At 50.9% G+C, this 20,698-nt stretch overlaps 1 protein-coding gene across 1 annotated transcript in view; it reads right to left on the minus strand.

Moving 5' to 3' along the window:
• ZHX2 (zinc fingers and homeoboxes 2) overlaps positions 1-20,698 on the minus strand; it is a 153,355-nt gene that overhangs the window by 75,612 nt on the left and 57,045 nt on the right. The window contains exon 2 of the mRNA XM_004431106.3: positions 6,820-6,890. The gene's annotated coding sequence lies outside the window, so the exon portion shown is untranslated. The remainder of the gene's footprint in view (positions 1-6,819; positions 6,891-20,698) is intronic.

The following is a 20,698-nucleotide window of genomic DNA, read 5'->3' on the forward strand; positions in this document are numbered from 1 at the left end:
ACTAATCCTAAAATTAATATCAATACAAACACTAATGTAATGCAAGGTCATACTTATGGAGCACTCTCTGTGCCAGGCACAGTTCTTAACACTTTACATGTACCGATCCGAACAGCCCTCTCAGGCAGCTAATAACTGCATAATACCCATTAAGCAGATGAGGAAACTGAGGCTCAGGAAAGTTGAATGACCCCTCCAAGGTCACACAGCTAGTAAGAGGAATTTAAATTCAAGATGTTTGGACTCCTGAGACCACTTGCTTAACCACTGCTCTACGTTGCCTCCTGGGCCCTGGGTGTCCCACAGGTGTGTCACTGCCACGTTCCCAGCACCTTCTGCACCATCCACTTTTTTTCTCTGTCTGTTCCCCACTGTGGCTAACAGGATCACTCTCTCTTAGATTCTCAAGGCAGGGGACTGGGGCTCACTCTTGATCTATCCTTCCTCACTCTCCATGTTCAAGTCTGGTCAATGCTGTCTCTGAATTGGTACCCTGGAGCAGCCCCCCTCACTCCACCCTTGCTATGACTGCCTCAGGTTAGATGGCCACGCCATCTCTCCAGGGCCTTCTCTCTGCAGCTGCCTCCTGACTTCTGCCATGTCTTTAATCTCTTTTACCTGCAGCCCACCCTCTGCACTGTGACCACGTCAAGTTTCTAAACCCGGGGTTGCATCACGTCACTCACTTGGTTTAAAACTTCTGAAAGCTGCCCACTGCTTCCTGCAAACAGTCCACTCCTGAGCACGGCATTCAAGGACCTCTGCCCTCTGTGTTTCAACTCACCCGACCTTGCCTATCTCAGCTGCCACGTGCTCCCCACCAGGCTCTACTTGCTCCAGCAACACCACACTTCCGACATCCTCGAAATGCCCGGGCTTCCTCTCCCTCCGCACCTCTGCCCAGGCTTCTCCTTCCTCCCTGTCAGCAGAAATTCTCCCCCTCCCTCAGGGTCTAGTTGAAGGCCTCCCTGAATCCACAGGCAGGATGAAGGACTTTGTTTCCATGGGTGGGAAATTCACAGTCTTGGTCAATCAGGTGATCACATGACACACTGACTTCTGCGTTTATTTACTTACTGATGTTGTTTTACTAACACTTTTACTCTTCCAGGCACTGTTCTAAGCATGTGCCATAAACTCCGTAGTCATCATAAGTACCCTATGATGTGGCCCATTTTACCGATGAGGAAACTGAGGCACAGAGAAGTTAAATAACTTTGTCAAGATCACAGGGCTAGCAAAGGTAGAGCTGGGATTCTAGGCGAGCCAGTCCAGCTCCAGAGCGCACAGTCTTAACCACTCTGCAGTACTGCCTCACACTGGGTGGTGTAGACTGTCAGACCTGTGGGAGTCCTGAGAGGGGACGAGGGCCACAGAGGAAGCTGCGGGATGCGCTCTGAGTTTTGAGTCATGTGATGCCCCTGCCTGCCCAGGCCTCCAGGTGACAGCTCCCGGGGGGGAACCTATATTGGCCATGCCCTAAACCTCGAGGCCTCTCCCATGCCCCATAGGGTGCCTATGGGTGCCTCATGGGTCCCATAGGGTGCCTCAGCTCCATCCTCAGGAGTCCGAGGCTGGACAAGAATGAAGGGAGGGACCTATAACAGGGTCACCACACGAGGGGGTGGAGCTTCAGTGGGAAGAATGGGAGGGCAGGACGGGGGTCTCCTCCCTCTTTTCCCCGCTGTGGGATAGTGGGATGACTACTGGCCATGCCTTCTCCTGGGGCGGGGCTAATGGAGGCCGGTGGTTCCTCAGGCAGGGGAGCAGGGCATGGGCTGCAGAGCCATCCTGCTCCAGGCCTCAGGAGAGAGGACAAAAGAAGTGTGAGGTGGTCTGGCCCAGCTCACCAGCCCGGGGGCCAGAGAGGATGGAGGCAGATGCTCAAGGTGGCCAGAATAAAGGGCGTGCACTTGTCTGTCATCCCCCCTTGGAACCCCAGCTCTCCGCCAACAACCCAGGAGTCCTAAGGAGCTCACCTGGGATTCCCATGCCCCACCCCCTTCACGCCTTTGGCTTCTATGACCAGAGGCCTTGCTCCTCCAGCCGTGTGGGTTCCTCCCCGCACTTCACATAGATTCAATTGGTTTTGATTTTTTTTTAGTGTAAACAATCTTTCTCCTGAAGATTCTCAGGGACTAAGGCTGAAAGAGGAGCTCTAGTTCAAACTTCTTACCCAATTTTTTTTTTTTTGCTGAGGAAGATTTGCCCTGAGCTAACACCTGTGCCAATCTTCCTCTATTTTGTATGTGGGGGGCCGCCACAGCACGGCTAACCAGTGGTGTAGGTCCACGCCCGGGAACCGAACCCGCGAACCTGGACCGCTGAAATGGAGCACGCTGAACTTAACCACTATGCCATGGGCCCAGCCCCTTCTTATCCATGTTTAACAAGTAAATCCCATCCTTGGGCAGCTCACACTCAAATTCCGTTGGCACCATTTTGGTGTTCAACCATCGTTGCTGTCTGGACTCCCTAGAGCAGGAATGGAATTCAGGTGTGGACACTTGCTGAGTTCAAGGGAAGACGTGGCCGTGGTCTACTCACCATGTGGTTCAATATCCTCTAGAGAAACCTGCCACCAAACCATTCACTCACATGCGTGTCAGGGACCTTGTAGCATTAGCTCCTCTACCCAGGAGACCGAGAGGAGAGTAACTCAAGTTGAAGGTTTAAGTGGACCCTTCCCACAGAAGAAGCATCAAGAACACAAAGGAAGAGCCTCTGAAAAACTAACAGGAGTCATTTGAAAAGAATGATACTATTTTAAAAAATCTATCTGTAACGTCATTTTCTTGAACATATTGCAAGAAGAAAGCTGTGCCTTCGGGGTGAATATAGATGGGAGAAGAAATAGCCTTTTTTGACCATCTTTTGGGAGCAAGACTGCCTGCTAGGTCTCTTCCACATCTTATCTCATTTACTCTCCCGAATAGCCCTGGGGGGGGGGCGGTATTATTTCCCCATTTTACAGATCGGGACACTCAGGGGAAATCTAGTTCTGGACTATTTTGTCTCATCTTCCGCCTATAACTCTGGGAAAACAGCTTATTCTCAGCTAGTGCAGCCAAGTCTCTCTAATTCAAATTCCCTGGCAATTTGAAATAGAAGCAAAGCTGCCCATTGAATAATTTTCTACTTCAGAAAATGCCCTGGGGCCGGCCCCGTGGCTTAGTGGTTAAGTGTGTGCGCTCTGCTGCTGGCAGCCCGGGTTCGGATCCCGGGCGCGCACTGACGCACCGCTTCTCCGGCCACGCTGAGGCCGCGTCCCACATACAGCAACTAGAAGAATGTGCAGCTATGACATACAACTATCTGCTGGGGATTTGGGGGGAAAAAATAAATAAATAAAATCTTTAAAAAAAAAAAAAAAAAAAAAAGAAAATGCCCTGCTTTTGTTCGAGTTTCAGTGGTATCCATCCTTAGAACAGAAACAGAGTCAGTGCCTGAGGAGTTCAGGTCAGGCGTGCTCAGCCATGTGGTCAGACCTGCTCAGCACAGATCTCCATGGCCCCTGCCTCACGCCGGTCAGCTCACTGGGCCGGAGCTGACCCCGTGTTCCGAAAGGTAATAAAGCTCACCTGCACGCAGCAGACCTCCTCAGATTACGACTTCTCACTCGGTTCGGTCCTAAAGTAGTCCAGATTAATGGGGTTTGCCTGTGCTTTGCCACGCTGATGTAAGACAAGGCTGCTGATTCAAAAACCACAGTGTGAGAGCAGGAAGGGGCTTTAGAAATCGCTTTGTCTAGCGATGTGCTGTAGTCCTCCTGCTTGCCCTCTCAGCAGACATCACTAATCCAGTGTAGCATACTCTTTCCAGGAGATGCCTCAGAATCCTTCTCAACACAATGCCTCTGGCAGCCATGACCAATTGGCAGATGAAATCTATCTGCGACCCCGACCTTGCCCAATCATCTCATCTGAATAGAGGTGGAACAGACGCTGAGTGAGCCTAAATGACTGATGGTGCCAGGAATTGTGACCTCCTTCCTCTGACTGCTTTGCCTTTGAAGCTGCCCCAGGATAGGCCACCTCATCCCTGTCCCCTTCCCACTAAAGGCAGAAGTTAAAGTGGGGTCACTTGGCAGATGTTAGGGGGTCCACAGGGAAAAGTAGTGGTACGAGTGACATTTTTTAAGACCCCATAGGCACAGGGGCTGTGCTTATGCCATAAACGATTCTGGCTTACACTTCGATCCTACTGTCCAGCTGGGGTCATGCTGTGATGGGCAGGGGAGGCAAAAGGTAGGCCCCTGAGCAAGCCCATTCTATAGTCCCAGGTCTCCTACTAGTGCAAGAAATGTGACCTGACAAATGTTTTAGGCAAATGCAATTTTTATTTGAAATATGTTCCAAGTCCTGGGGTGGTGCCTTTTGCAAAGTGAAGCATCGTTCTGAGAATCTGTCCTCCAGCCAAGGAGACAGCCAGCTCTCACTGGGGAAGGGATGGGGAACTGAAATGGACCGTGAGGCTCGAGACTACGCTACCCGAGCTTGAGCCTTAAATGATTTTCCATCTGTATCAACAGAATCTCTCTTGTACCCAGGCTTTCCAGTTTTCAAGACTGCTTCTGCGAGGGAAGGAGTCCCACGCTGGGTTTTCATTCACTGGGGGAAGGAGGTCCTGAGAGGTCAAACCATTCTCCATGATGCTCCCCAGTTGGTAATAAATGGCTGAGCGGTCCCTGCCTTTGGACCAGTGCCGGGACCATGACGGACCATCAGAGGGAGAGCAGGAAAAATGGAGCCGCCCTTGATGCCCTTCTCACAGCATCTCCATTTCAGAGAGTGGGCTCAGGGGGAGCGATTGCTTCCTCCAGCCCCTCCCTCAGCTAAGTCAGGGCTTCTGACTCCCAGCCGAGTGCTCTGTCCTCTGACCCATGCTGCTACTTCCTGCCCCAAATTGAACCTTCACCTGGTGTCCTGTCCCACATCTGAGCACTTACTATGTGCTGGCACAGGCCGAAGCAGCTTGACACAAGTTAATTCACTGAATCCTTGCAGCCCGCTATGCAGTACGTAGTGTCACTATACCCATGTTACAGATGGGGAGACTGAAACATAGAGGGGTTGGCATCTTGCCTAAGGCCCGGCAGCCAGTGGAAGAGGCAGGATTTGAACCTGGGCCGTCTGACTCCAGGGGCCCTCATCTTAAGCACGGACATCGCCTCCCCCAGCTGCCTCCTCATCGCTTTCCCTTTCAGTCATTCGACAATCCTTACCGAGCGCCTACTTTGTGTCAGATCCTGTGAGTCGAGGACACAGGCCCGTCCTCAAAGCCTAACTCCTGCTTCAAGACTCGCCAAGGAAGCACCGAGTCAGGGCTCAAATGCACCGGTCAGCCCTCCCCTCTCCCTACCCCCTCCCCGCCCCCACACTGCACGCAGGACTCGGCTGAGCACCTGCCTATGCACACGACTGTCAGACTCGATTCCCATCCAGGCTGTCAGTTTCTTAAAGAAGAACACCATCTCTGGCCTCCCACGGCGCCCTGCCCTCAGGGGCCCTTGTAAATAGTCCTGCTGCCCCTGACCCAGGCCCAGGGCAAGAAGACCAGTCACAGAGCACAGAGCAAGCCGGGTGCTCGTCATTCAGACCCTCCCATTCACAGGGGGTGTCTCTCCTGCACAACCTCCCCACCTGGGTCTGGGGTGCAATTCTTCTCACACTCAGCGAGCCAGGACTTGACAACACAAACCACTTGAGTTTGTGGTCCTGTCCCATCCAAGGGCCCCGACTCCCTTGGGGAAGCCACGCGCCTGTCCTCCCACAGCATTCCGCATGCCTTTTCTCCTGGTCTGGATCCTGGGCTGCATCCCTTGATGGCCACCGTGACTAGCTGGTGACTCTTCTGGTGGGGGGCTCCCCAGAGTCTCTGGTCAAAACCCCACTGTGCTTGGAGAGCTGCCCACCCCCTCACATAGAGCAGGTGTTTGGGGTCACACCTGTAACACGTGAGGCTGCCTGGCATTGGCTCAGGTACAGCTGGACGATGGTCAACAGGTCTTAGGAGAGACCTGAGAATCATCTCATCCAGCAGCTTCTAAATAGTTTAACAGCAGAACAGAGAACAGCCAGGAGAGTGTGCGTGAGCTCCAAGCTCCCCCCTCCCCTCATTCTCCCTAAGCTCTCTCCTCATCCTACGGCCCCCGGGGGTTTTAGATCATCATGGAACAGTCAGTAAAACACTGCCCTAGTCAAAACCACTCCCCACTTTGACATTTCCCATGGATGCTTCAACCTGCGCTTGAATTCTGCCAGTGACAGGAGACTCACTACTTCTAGTGGACACCTGTTTCACCTTTGTGTACCTCTTTTGTTAGGAATTTTTCCTTAGGTTGAGTCAACAGCCAGCTGCCCACCTTCCTCTCGTCAGTGACAGCCCTTTCAACGAGCAAAGGTGTCTTTCTCGCCTCTCTTTAGTCACGTCTCCTCGGGGCTGTGGTTTACAAACTGGTGTGAGCCAGGCAGTTCCCTCTGTTCTCAGAGCGTGTCCCTAACCCTGGTTAGAGGCTCCCTGAAGACAATTCCAAGCACGTGCCCGCTGGATGGTGAGTCTGAGCTGCTCTCATTTGAGCAGAGAGAGCACGGCCCAGCCACCTGCAGGCTCAGGGGTGGGACTGGCAGGGACCCAGTGAATTCCAAGGGACTCACACCTGGATTTTCTGTGCCGTTTCCAGGTGCATCTGGAGGAACAGCTTCAGAGCTGCAAAAACCTAGCTCCCCTTGGACAGGCTCTGAACCCAGCTGCCCCTCCCATTGGTCTCCTTGAAATCCAACCGAGGCCCCGACCTTCGCCAAACACATCGTCACTCACCAATCCCGTATTGCTTACATCCTGGGAATCTTTTTACACTTGGACTCCGAGAGCAGCCAGTGCATGAAGACCTACAAAGAAGAGAAACTCAATATTAAAAGCCGGGCAGAGCAACTGGGTGTCCAACCCTCTTTTCTGGCAGGATTGAGGCACTGGGAGGCTGGGATGGAGATGGGGAGGAGAAAGGAAAAGGACACAGTTAAGGACCGAGCTGAACTGCTCGTTAAACCAACCTTAAAATCCCTGGGCTTTGTGGCTATTCTGAGAGAAAAAAAAAAAAAAAGACCCTCACCCTGGTGAGTCAGCAGCTTGAGAGGCAGGCCTTTCAGAAGAGCGAAACTAAAAGCAAGATCTGATGGTGGGGGAGGCCTCTTGAGCCCCACTCCGAGTCTCCTTGAGTCTCTGTGTCTACGCCTAGCAGCGGCGGGCTGTCTGTGGTTCCATTTTGATGAGGGCCAGGGGGGAAAGCCCTGTGCGCAGGCCTCAAGTCAAAAAGATACTGCAGTTCTGAAAACAAAAGCCCCAAATGTGTATTTATATCCTGAGAGACTCCTGCCAAGCAAGCCCTGTGTGCTTTGAAAATTCCTCAGGAGAGCTGTAGCCGGAGGAACAAGGCGTGTGCCCCGGCTCCGAGGATGCGTTCCCAGCGTGGCAAGTCGAGGCCTGAGCTCTAGAGGTTTCTGCAGCCGGCAGAGGCCCACCTGCAGCGCACGTGTGTGCGTGGAGCAGCGTGCCGATGAGCCACACGGAGGCCACTCTACTCCTCACTCCCCACGCCCAGCCTGCCTTTAAAGCAAAACTTGTTTTTTCTTGTTTCCCTAAGAATTCTGAGGCGAGCAGACGGTTCTCTATTCATCTATCCCTCTTCTCAAAGGAGAACCCTCTGAGTGGGGGAAAAAATAATCTTAAGGACAATAGTTTCTGTTGACTGTTACCATGCGCCAGGCCCTCTAGACACCTGATCCACACTCTTGCTACTTGAAGGTGAATTCGCGTCACCTGGGAGCTTGTTGGAAAGGCAGATTCTCAGGCCCCACCCAGCCCTATGGAATCAGAACAAGCTCCTCAGGGGACTCCTGGGCACATTAAATCTGCAAAGTCCTCATTTATAATCTTCTTAATCATGGAAGGAAGGAAGAAAGTCAGTCAGGAAGTCGAAGCTCCTTCTCCAGGTGGGGAAGTAGGCTCAAGAAGCCCCAACTTGGTTGGTACGTGGTAGAGCGGATCCAAACCCACGTTCACGTGATTGCCAAGCTGGCGTTCCCTTCCACTGCACCATTCTGGGGAAGCAAAATGAGAGGGTGAAGGGGCAGGTAGGCCCGGCTTGGTGGGAGTGGACGAGGGAAGGGCTGGGCAGATGGCCCCAGGCCCTGGAGAGGGAGGGTCCCGCCTGTCCCAGAGAGCACTCAGGGAGGGAGGCATCGGATACTGGAGGCAGGGTCCCCCTCCTCCTCACTTTTATCGAAGGCCAGCAAAATGTCTGGGCCTCCTTCCTGCAGAGGAATTCAAGCTTCTGCATTTAATCCCAGTGATTAATTTATTTTGATTCCACAGATGTTAGCTCTTTTGCCCACTGCCCTTAAAAACTAACCATCCAGTGGGAGATGGTACCCCAGGAGACAAGCTAACCTGAGTATTCCAGGCAATGACTTGCAGGAAGGACAAAACTCTGCAAAATCCTTTATAGTTTAGAAAGAGCTTTCCATCCACTAGCTAATCTGCTCCTTAAAAAAACCTGGAGAGTGTCACTAGTGCTCCTGCAGTTGAGGAAACTGAGGCACAGAGAAGTTAAGTGGTTTTCCTGAGGTCACACAGCTGACAGGCAGACTGGGATTGAGGTCCTCAGATTCAGTCCAGAGGTAAGAGCTCAGCTGCTCCTGATGGGGAAAGAGCTCACATCACAGCTTTATGATGCTCTCGCTATGTCACTCAACTGCATATGGTCTTGCTCTACACTCTGCTCATAGAATGGGTTTACTGAATCGACTCAGGGACCAAGAGGAAGATGGTCTACAACCCCCACAGGGTGCGTGACTGGTACCTTTCTCGATGTAAACTGGCCAGCTGGCATTCTTGGTTTATCAGTCAGTCGTGTATTCTATTATACCTTGTTTGTTCTGTTGTACTTGCTTCCAGGAAGCAGATGAGGTATCTAGGGGGGTGATGTCAATAAAACGTGGGGCTCTCACTGGTCCCTGGGCAGACGTTTCCAGCACATTGATGTTTTACCACCAAGTGATGGCAGCTGGATGCAAAGCACCCGACACAGCAGCGTGTAGCAAGCCACGGAGGGCTCCTCGCTGTCCAGACACCCACTCGCTCCCTGCTCCGCCTCTCGGCTCGGCGTGGCCACGTGCTCCCTCTTAGACGCTCTTGTAGCTCAGTTCGCCCTGATCTTTGGGCTAAGGCCGTGGGCTAAACGGTCCATCCCTGCCACGTTCTGGCAAAGCCTGCGACCACTCCTCCACCTGGACCTTCCGAGAAAGATACCTGTCTCCTTCTGTCTCTATAACTCAGCAGCCTCAACCCTGTTCTAGCCCCTTCCATCAAGTTCCCTTTTTTGATTTTTAAAATATAGCGTTATATTTTACTGTTGTATTTTTTTTTTTTCATATTTCAGAATTTTAGCATACCCTCTGAACGGCGCTGGCATCTTCTCTAGGCCTGTGCTTCGTTACAGAGTTGCATGAATTGCGAGTGCTCTGCTGCAGCCCTACTGTCCCCCAAAGTGCTGTGATTGTTGGATTTTTCAGAATGCAGGGTTTTATAGGAATGCATATCATTTTATAGCAGAAATGCCTGCATAATGGAAGTTATAGGTACTGCTATCTATATATAACCAGTGTATAATATGGATAGTAATTAAATATTGAACACTTTAGTATTATTAAATATTGACTATATTAAGTATGCGATTAACAATCATTTATTGAATACCCATATATACCTGCTTCTGTGCTAAGCACCAGACAGACATGAAGAAATAAGACCCAGTTCTTACCCTTAGGAAATTCACGGTACAAAAAAGGAGAAAGACAGATAATAGACTGAGTGTGAGAAAGGACAATGCATATAGAGGCAGTGGAGGTGGGAACAGCTAACAGACGCTTCATTTATCTCAGCATGAGGCCACACTCTTCAGCCCAGGGCCTCGGAGGTCTGGTCCCTGCTCCTCTCCTGTCGCCTCACCTTGCCCTGCTGTGTTCTGGGCTCGCTGACTTCTCAGCCTCTTGAACTCGCTGTGCTCCGTGCAGCAGCATGCCTCCACTGTCCTAGTCCCTCTGCCTTCAGTGCTCTGTCCTCCTTCTTCCTCTAACTAACCCCAACTTACCCTGTAGGACTGAGGGAGGTAACACATATGAAGTGCTTAGAATCATGTAAGCAGGTATGTTAGCTACTGTTATGGATAACACTTATTATTATCCTCAAATGACTAGGTGCTTCTTCTTGGGCACAGAGCAGGAGAGTGACTTGGCTGGCGTTGCACAGTGGACTGTTCTCGGAGCTGGGGAGTCTCATTGAATCGGTTCTGATTTCCTCGTTTATCCTCGAACCCAGCACTGCACCATCGCCCACCAGACACTTGATCCTAACCCACATAGGGGAAATAGTCCTGGCCTTGGGGACAGGAGGCCTGGTCCTGGTTCTCTCACACACTTGTTCTGTGTCCTCACACCCATCACTTGCCTCCTGGGGACCGTGGTTTCCTCGTCCACTAAGTGGGGCTCTGAACAGAACCTGCCTCCTTGGGCTGCGTGGGGGATCCAACGCCCTGGTGCCCAACACTCTTCCCGCACAAGGCAAATGGCAGCCCTCTCCCAGAACAAACCCAGAGCTCACCAGGGTTGGGAGATGTTTGAGTCTTGGCCAGTCAGACTGGAGAGATACGTACAACATGGATGAACCTCAAAAACATTCTAAGTGAAAGAAATCAGAGAAAAAAGACTACATATTGCATGATTACGTTTATATGAAATTTCTAGAAAAGACAAAAACTATAGAGACAGAAAGATCTGTATTTGCTTGGGGTTGGGGGTAGGAACAAGGATAGACTGCAACTGGACACAAGGGAAATTTGGGGGGATGATGGCAGTGTTATGAAACTGGAATACTGTGATGATTACACAACTGAATAAATTTACCAAAACTCAAAAAAAAAAAAAAAAAATAACGGCAGCTCTCATTAGGAGCATTATAAATGAACTAAAGGACTTTTCAGTGTCCTTCAAGCTCTGAATGCACACTCATTTCCAGTCGTCCTGGCTCAGAACTCCTTTCACCAGAAAATGCGGGTCATAGGGAGCAAAATCCCAATAAGGAGAAATCAGCCTGTAGGATTTTCCCTACAGGCCCCCCCAGATTCCCTTTGGCCTAGTTTAAGCCTATCAGATTGCTAGACACCTGACGGGGGAAAAGAGGAAAGCTACTTGAACAGTCTGTAGAAGAAGAACACCACCCTCCCTTAGGGTCACTCCTCTAATGTAGTTTATTCCATTCCATTTTCCATTCAGCAAACCTTCAGCAGATGAGTACAAAACTCAGGGTCTAGTGAACAGGTCATTATGTCCTGAGGTGATGGCCTCATATTGAGGAGAGGGCGAGGAATCTGGGGAGTACAGGGGCAGGGGTGACGGGCTTGGCTGGGGCCAGTCCAGACTGGACACGAGAGGAAGGTCAAGTTTGAAGAAGATGGAAAGCTACAAGCCACTTCTGTGCAGCCATCATTCTGTGGGCCAGAAGTGCAGTCTTAAGTTGCCTGTCTTTGTTCCAGAAAATGTTTCACCTTGGTCAGCAACAATGGCCTTTAGTTCAGAGAGCATCACTAGCAAATGACTAATGCAACGGCCCACTGTTGCCCGAGTGCTCGCTCTGTGCCAGGCACCGAGCTGGGTCCTCATGTCTCATGTATCTTTCCCACAGCAACTCTGAGGAGCAGGTATTCATATACCCATTTTACAGAGGGCAGACCTGAATCTTACAGTGATCAAATAAATTGCCTGGAGTCACAAGAGTAGACTGTCCAGCACTGAGGTTTGAACTCGGCCTGATTAAACACAGTCTTTCCATTCTTTCCCTCACTGCCTCTTAAACTTTGACTCCATGACTGGAGTTGCTGGAAAATGGGGCCATCTTTCCCACCAACCCCAAACTACTCTTCCATTAAGACCCCTCAAGAGTCCAGAGGAGGCTGAGTCGTAACCTCCCCAAGGTATGTGGGTGCAGCTCAATGTCTTTGACGAGATCACTGAATTCTATGCTAGAACTGATCTGTATTTGTTTCCAAATATTTCCCCCCCCAAAATTGTCAAGCACAATCGACACTCCAGGAAGATGTGCCAAGCATCGGGCAGGGCAGTGTCTATCTTGTTACTGCTGTCTCTTCATTCTCCCAACAACTCTTTATGGGGCACTGACTATGGGCCAGGTGCCGGGGAGACAAGGTGAGCCCTGCCCTGGCAGTTGGGTTGGAGATGAAGACTTCAATGACATGACCGTGCTAACCGAAGCACATGCAATGGTGGCAAGATCGCCAGGAGAGGCACACGAGGATACAGCAGATGTGGGGGAGACCTGAAAGGCAAGCAGCAGTGAGGCAAAGAGGGGAAGGAAGAGCTGAGAAAGCCGGAGAAGTGTGTGGGGGGGTGTGGCGGGAGGGGGCATGGTGGACACCAGACACCGCCTTGGCTGAGTAGGCCAGAGAAAGAGCGAGGGCCAGATCTTCCAGGGACTTATGGGCCTTTCAAGAAGTTGGGTCTTGGGCCGGCCCTGTGGCTTAGCGGTTAAGTGCGCGTGCTCTGCTGCTGGTGGCCCGGGGTTCGGATCCCCGGCGTGCACCGACACACGGCTTCTCCGGCCATGCTGGGGCCTTGTCCCACATACAGCAACTAGAAGGGTGTGCAGCTATGACATACAACTATCTACTGGGGCTTTGGGGGGGAAAAATAAATAAATAAAATCTTTAAAAAAAAAAAAAAAAGAAGTTGGGTCTTTACCTGTGAGTGATGGAAAGTCACCAGAGAGTGGGATTCTTGGGGTCTGCAGTTTCTGGCACATGGTGGGCTTCAAAAGTATTTGTTGAATGGGCAGTGAAATCTCCTTGGCTCCAGGGCCCCCTTCAGTTGCCCCAGCAATCTGAGAAGCACCGCCTGGGACCCTGCCACATTTACAAAGGGCAACCACAGGGCAATCTGATTTGTTTAGGAAAAATTCTCCCTGGGCACCTGGCCTGAGCCTCCTTCCGCCAGGCCTCGGGGAACCCTGGCTCCGGTGCGGCTGCTGGCAGATGTGCGGGGATGAATACACCTTTGATTACAGCTCGTGTTTCGGAGGGAAAGACACAGCTCCCTGGAGATTGGGCATCTATGAAAATAAGCCCTTGCAAAAGAGATGTAAGTGAGCTGGAAACACAAGACCTCTGGGCGGGTGGTGGTTTCTCTCTTTAAAAGAAACAACAATAGCAAAGAGAGGTTGATCCTTCTCCTGGAGGAGAAGCAGTTCTTCATAATCCCTAACGGGCAGGACTCAAAAGCAAGTGGCAGAAGGTGGCTGAAGAGACTGGTCTGTGAGAAAGTTGGACCTGGTGAGGATCTACAGACACCATCTCCCGGAAAGGGTGTGTCTGCCTCCCTCCTTGGTGGGAAACTCAACTCCTAAACATGAATTTAACTCTAATTTCTTTACCATAGGGAGACTGACCCAGTTTAGAATACATTTTCTACGTTTTAGGAGTTTTGTGTCCATAACAGAATATTTTATCTTCTCTGTGCCTTAGTTTTGCCATCTACAAAATGGGATATGATGGGGATTAGATAATATTATGAAGGTAGGGTGCTGGGGTTTGAACCCAAGGGTGTCTGAATACAATCGTTCCATTTTCCCCCACACTGCCTCTTGAACTTGGGACATATACCCCACCCCCTGCCCCCCACGATGATCTGGCACATAGTAGTGCTTAATGAACACTGGCTCTGCTTCTCTTCTTTCACACATGTCTTATTTCCCTACTATGTTTAGCACAAATCTGGGTACCCAGGAGGTGCTTAATAAACCCACGGAAGTTGGATCCTCCTGTGTGCAACACAGCGGCTGAGAATACAGAAGGAAAAGGCAGCTAGCTGTGTTTCTCTCCACTGCATCCTGTATCAAACCCTTTACTAAATGTCTTAAGTATTACTTGCCTTCAGGGTCAAAATAAAATTTCCGCAGATTTCCACTTTGGACTCATAAATGATTCTCGCTCAACTCTTTGCCTTTTTAAATTTTTTTATGTGTGTGTGAGAGCATAAATGCCCTGACTCATAGCTGGAAAAACTCTCTCTCCCTCACTCATTCCAAATTTGTCCAGTCACATGAATTGAGTAAGAGCGCTTAATGTGGCCCCATGCTAGCGAGCAGTTAGTTACGCCAGGCCCATCTCTCCCCTCCCCACCCCCTGCTCTGAGCCAGTGTAGCTGGGGAGGCTCTGCAATGAGTGGTGAATACCCGATGCAGGTTCAATGAATGCAAGGATTGGAAGGATTTGGCGACTATCTAAAGCCAAACTCGACTTCTGCAAGGCAATGTAATATTTTTGCAAAAAAATCAAATAAAAATTTGCATACAGGATCGCTGAAATTTAACAACTTCGCTTATTGACTCTAGCCTATGCTGGGCTCTGTATCAAGCACTTTACATGCATGACTTGTTCATCTTCACAGCCACTCTGTTAGGTAGGGTGATTATGATTATCCTCATTTTACAAGTGAGGAAACTGAGGCACAGAAGTGTTAGTAACTTGCCCAAGGTCCCACAGTGTGCAGAGGGTGCAGCTAAGATTCAACCACGTGTAGCTCTGGAACACATGCTCTTACACACTCGACCATTCATTCTGAAAGGAAAGAATCCTTTTGCATAGAAGAAAGAAAACCCCATTTACTCCACAAATCTTTCTCCAACACTCAGAATACAAACACTGCACCAGACGTCGAAGGGGAGGCTGGTGGTAGGCACGGGCGAAACGGGCGCAATTTGGTTACTGACTTCTGTAAGTCTGGAATTGTATAGAGGGGCCGTGATGTATGCACAAATACGTACAATAAAAGTAAGTGAAAATGCCAATGGCAGGATCATAAAGTGGCATAGATGGGAAAGGCTTGGTAAGGTGACGACTCTGGCTAGGGTGATCTGGAAGGGCTTCCTGGCAGAGGTGCCATTTAAGCTGGATTGAAGGATGTGTAGGATTCAGACAGGAGGCGGCTACAGAAGGTCCTGCCTACTCAATACCAATGAGTCCGCACAGGTGGCCAATGGCCCTGGGAGTTCCCAACTTGGTTCTGCTTTGGGACCCGCCCACTCCTAGGTGGGAACACCTCCAACAAGGTTGCTCTGAGCAAGCCCCTTGCTCTTGGGCCTCAGTTTCTCCTATATATAGGAAGGAGAATGAAGGAAGTGCCCAAATGTTCCAGCTCGGTGGGACCTTGGAGAGCTCCCAATTTATCCCATCGATTTGTAGATGAGAGAACAAGGGCCAGAGAAGCTGTGCCAGTGGAAGACCTTGGATTTGAACCCAAGTTTGTGGGATGTGGACACAGGAGTCCCATCTTCCACTCTAGCTGCTCTTCCCACACCCACACTTCAAGGGGCATGCCGACCCCCATCAGAAGGCCAGCAAGCTCCAGGCACGCTGTGGGAGGGGAGACAGAGGACCCCAGTCATGCCTCAGCTAGTCCACTGGCATCAGGCTCTGACTCTGCCAGGGGCCCTGGAAGGCTCGGCCACAGACCCTGAGAGTGCGGCTCTGGGGCCGCCCACCTTGGCCCAGTCCTCCCAGCCCGCTCTCCTTTCTCAGCTGTGGCTGGCACCTATTTTCAGAGAACCCCCTCACCCTCCACTCAGGAAGTTTCCAGGAAACCATGACCAGTTCTCCGTGGCCATGGTTTTCCCTGACAAGATGTACATTTGGTTGTGACTCACACCGCTAGATTTCCGCCCAGGACCTTACATCTTGAGTGGGGAGCATACTCTCTCGAACTGACAGCATGCCCACCCCGCAGTGACAATGGAGGCTTCTGCTGCCCTTGTCAGCTCACGCTGAAGTCATTCAAATGGCACCTTGGGCCTCCTGGCCTTGCATTTCTCTCAGAACCGGCGTGGGCCTGGGAAGTCTTCGAGGGTCCCCCAGACACCAGGTTCTTCAACCAAATTCCCCTGGAATGCTCGCCTCCCTCCCCACACATCCTCCTCCGCCCTCGTCCCTGCTCTAACAGGCCTTCCCGACCACTCAGGCCCTCACGGAGCTGCCCTCCTCTGAAAGCCCAGTTCAGCTGGCACTACACCCAGAGGGCTGGGCAGAGGTCCTGTGTGCCTACAAGGGCGGTAGATTCCGCGGGTGGGGCCCCGGGCAATAACTACCACAACAATCATGCGAGTGCTGAGCGTGCCCACCCTCAGGCCTTTGTGCTTACTGTTCCCCCACCTGGAATACTCCGCCCCAAGTCTTTGTGTGGCCATCAGCTTCCTGTCAAAGTCACCTCCCCAGGGAAGCCTCTTCCCCTGCTGCCCTTATTTAACCACCTGTTCTATTTCCTTATAGCCCATGTCCCATTCTCCAATGACTGACTTGTTTGTTATTCGATCACATATGTGCTTGTCTATTATCTGGCTCTTCTAGTAATAATGAGAACAAGGGATCTGCGCCCTCTTGCTCACCACTGGAGCAAGCACCGCCGAGTGCCCAGCACAGAGTCTGTGCTCAATAAGTGTTCCCCAAATGCAGGTACGAGTGCTGCCAGGCCCTGTGGATGTGCAGTAATCTCACCTAATCCTCACCCAAACTCTGTGTGATTGGTGTCATCGTCCCCATTGCACAGTGAGGAATCGGAGGCTCAGCTGAGTAGGTTGTCTAAGGTCATTGGTGAGTAAGTGGCGGAGTTAGGTATCAAACTTGAATTTGTCTGATATGAGAGCCCACCCCTTTCACCACTGGACTCTGCTGCTTGCCTTCCATGTTTTCAGAATCCCCATAGTAAGGACATAGGAAATACTTGTGGATTGAACGATCTGGAATGCCACGTGTTACACACTGAATGTGTCCCCCCAAATTTATATGTTGAAGCCCTAACCCCCAGTGCGGCTGTATTTGGAGATGGGACCTATAAGAGGGTAATTAAGGTTAAATAAGGTCATAATGGTGGGGCCCTGGTGCCAGAGGATTAGTGTCCTTATAAGAAGAGACACCAGAGAGCTCTCTCTCTCTCTGTGTGCACACACTGAGGTAGGGCCGTGTGAGGACACAGCGAGAAGGTGGCCATTTGCAAGTGAGGACGAGAGTCCTCACCAGAAACAGAATTGGCTGGAACCTTGATTTTGGACTTCCAGCCTCCAGAACTGTGAGAAAATAAATTTTCATTGTCTAAGCCCCCCAGTCTATGGTATTTTGTTATGGTGGCCTGAGAAGACTAATATACCATGTTTTATGGAAGCCGAATTGCCAGGCTTCCCTCCATCCGTCCCTCCCTCATTTAAGCACCGACAATGTAGAGAAGCCCAAGAATCCTGAGGAGGTCCTAGGACTCTCAAACTGGTGGCCCATGGTTCAAATACCAGCCACCAAGTTGTTTTGCTGGGCTGGCATGGTATTTTAAAAAACAAGAAGCCAGAATGCCCTTAGGTAGGGCACACATTCTCCGGTCCTTCCACAAGCCACACTGCTCCCCGTTGTCCTATGTCCCTCGGATCCACAGGCTGTGTTAGGTGCCAGTGACACCGTGTGAGCTATGCTACCATACAGAGTGGCACAGGGTGCCCTGGGGCAGAGGGACCCTGGGGCGGGGAGAAGGGCGCGGGAGATGGGCAGTCAGAGGAGGCGTCAAGGAGAAGGTGGCTTTGGCTGGTCCAGGAAGGATGGATGGGAAATCACTAGTCAGAGGGGGAGGGATGTGTATTCCAAGGAGGGGAGCAGGGGGGCAAGGTCCACAGAAAAGGCACAGCCTGAGCAGGGAGCAGCGAGTGTCAGAGTGTGGCTGACAGTGAAGGAGGTGGAGCTAGTACCGGGGCTGGCGGGGCAGACGCAGGGGGCACAGGGGGCCTACACACCACGCCAAGGAGTCTGGACATTGTCCTGTCCAGGCGTCATGCCCAGGATCCTGGGAGGCTTTAACCAGGGAGGGGACCCCAGGCAATCTGTGTTAACACATGCAGATGCTGGGTTTACCACTTCCTAGAGCTGTGTGACTGTACGCAAGTGCCAGCTTGAGGCTGTGTGGCCTCAGGCACCTCATCTGTAAAATGGGCACCATGGCACTATATATCTCAAAGGTGCACTGTGGGGATTAGAAGGAAATAAAACATGAAAAGCCCCTGTACCGTACTTCCTGGCACACAAAGACACTCAGTAAAGGACGGCTATCATTACGATGGGCATTTCTTACTCATCTAGGGGTGACACTGTGGGAGGTGGCTGGGAGCAACTGAAGGCTGGGTTTGCTATGATTGTTGCAGCAATGCAAGAAAAACCCTGAGGAGGGACCCAGGAAATACTTGTAGGAGGCAGGAGGAGGTAGATGCGGCCCGAAGATCCGCTTTCTCAGCCTCTGTCTGTTTCCTCGTCTGTAAAGTGGGACTCCCCCTGCCTGCCTGCACAGGGTCTTTGTGTGAATTAAACGAGAAAAGAGAAGTGAGGGTGCTCGTGAAGAAACACCAGGTGACCATAAGGGTTTCATTTTCCTTTTCCCACACGGAGGGGAAAGATGTCCGGGGGGAGAGATGCACCTGCGGGCTCTTATTTCTGCAAACTGTCAAGGCAGGAAACGCAGAAAATGACGGGACAGCAAGGTATAAGCAAGAACTTGATAGAAAGGAAGCCGTATCTCGGACCTTTCCTTGTGACACCCTTGGCTCAGTCCCGCTTCTGGGTGATCCCAGACACCTACACTTTTTGCATTCACACAAATGACTCAAAACTACTACCAGATTCTCAGCCTCGAAAGCACAGATTTTTCAAGCTGGAAAATATGATTGAATGCACTCCCCACACTTTACAGATGAAGCTCAGAGTCACAAAAGAGAACTGGTTAAAACGTGTCCTCAAGAGACAGAAGGCCTGAGTTCATGTCCTGGCTTTGCCATTTATTAGCTGTGTGACTTTGGCCGAGTTACTTAACATCTCTGTGTGTCCATGACTAAGATTAACCAGGGTTAATAAGAATACTTACTCCCAAGAGTGGTTTAGGAATTAAATGAGTTAATAAGTATAAAGCACTTGGAATATGCCCAGCACCTGGAGGACTCAGGGAATAAGAGTTACTATTAATATTTAAGTCCACGGGGTATTTTAGCAGTAGGTTGGGAATGCATCTTTTGACCCATTCTAGTGCTCTTTGCACGGCCCGGCATTGAAATATTTGATTCTAATTGATACACCATGTTTACCAAAAGCAGAAAAGTGACTGACCTGTTTTTGAATAAAGGACACATTCATGCAGCCTGCACGCCCTATTTCTGGAGCATTCCGGGCCACCAAAGCCTGACAGTCACTGAATAGAGCAACAATGCTTCATAGACACCTTTCTTACCACCTCATGTTGCATCATTCAAAGAGGAAGCAAAAACAGTTCTCAAATTCAAAAAATTAAACGGGAAGGAAAGACCCAAATCAACCCGGAGCAATCTGCTTAGACATCAGGGGCACGGCTACCGTCGTTCTGGTACTTTCGTGCAGCGCACTTCCATTTCCAAAGGTCTCTCACCTACAGTCTCTCCCTTCTGCCTCATGACAGATGGTGATTCAGAAAGTGGGTTCTGGAGGAAGACTAGTCAGGTCAGATCTTGCTGCTACCATTCACCCGTTGGGTTGTCCAGGGACATTTATTGACTCTGTCTGCGCCCCCAACAAGTGAGGATGTAACAACACGGATGTTACTGGTGTTGGGAGATCTGAGGTAACACGGACAAAGCCAGAGCCTGCCCCACAAGAACTCCCTCATCCAGGAAATGCTGATCACGTGCCCTACATGTGCCCGGTGCTGGGGATTCACCAGCAGCGAGCAAAACAAAGGCCCTCCCTTCGTGGAGTTGAGTGTGATGGGGAAAGCAGACAATTCAACAAGCAAATAAACATCCCACGTCAAGTTGCAATATGTGCTTTGAAGACAAAACAGGATGGAGATTTATAGGGGTGCTGAACCTGAATGACGTGAGGGAGAAAACCACAAAGATAGCTGGGAGAGTGTTCCAGGCTGAGAAGACGGCAAGTGCAGACACAAGTGGGTGTGTGTGCCGAGTTCAAGGCTGAGCCACAGGCCAGGTGGCGGAGGGAAGGTGACCGTGTGGGGCCTGGGGGTTACTGTCAGACTTTGGCTTTTGCTCTGAGGGAGACGGGGGAACCAGTGGGGGGTTTGGGGTGGAAGAGTGACAGAATCTGACCAATCTTTTAAAAAGTGGCTGTGAGGAGGAGAGTACAGTTGTGGGGTGTGTGCATGAAGGGGAGGAAGGGGCAGAAGGTGAATGACGAAGCTGAGAGCACGGCTGACGGCTACTGCAAGGATCCCCGATCCACGTGAGCGAAGATGGTGGCATGAAGTAGGGGACAGTGGGAGAGGTGACAGGAAGCAGCACCACCCAAGTGGCCGTTCTAGCATGTGCTGCATATGTAACTCCAGAGGTGCCATTCACATCCACCACAATGGGAAGGGCGCCCCCTGGAGGGGTGCGACATCATGGTCCCGGAAGCCAGTGGGCAGATTGGAGATCTATTTTGAAGGCAGAACAGACAGGACTTATAGATGGAATGGAGTGTGAGAGAAAAAGAAACCAGAATTATTTAAAGGATGTGGTAAACAGCGGTAACAATTTACTGAGACGTTGAAGATTCAGAGTCAAGAGTCGATTTTGGACGTGTCAA

This window comes from Ceratotherium simum, chromosome 23 (genome assembly GCF_057802395.1).
Source record: "Ceratotherium simum simum isolate JZ-2026a chromosome 23, ASM5780239v1, whole genome shotgun sequence".
In the NCBI taxonomy this organism is placed as follows: Eukaryota; Metazoa; Chordata; class Mammalia; order Perissodactyla; family Rhinocerotidae; genus Ceratotherium; species Ceratotherium simum.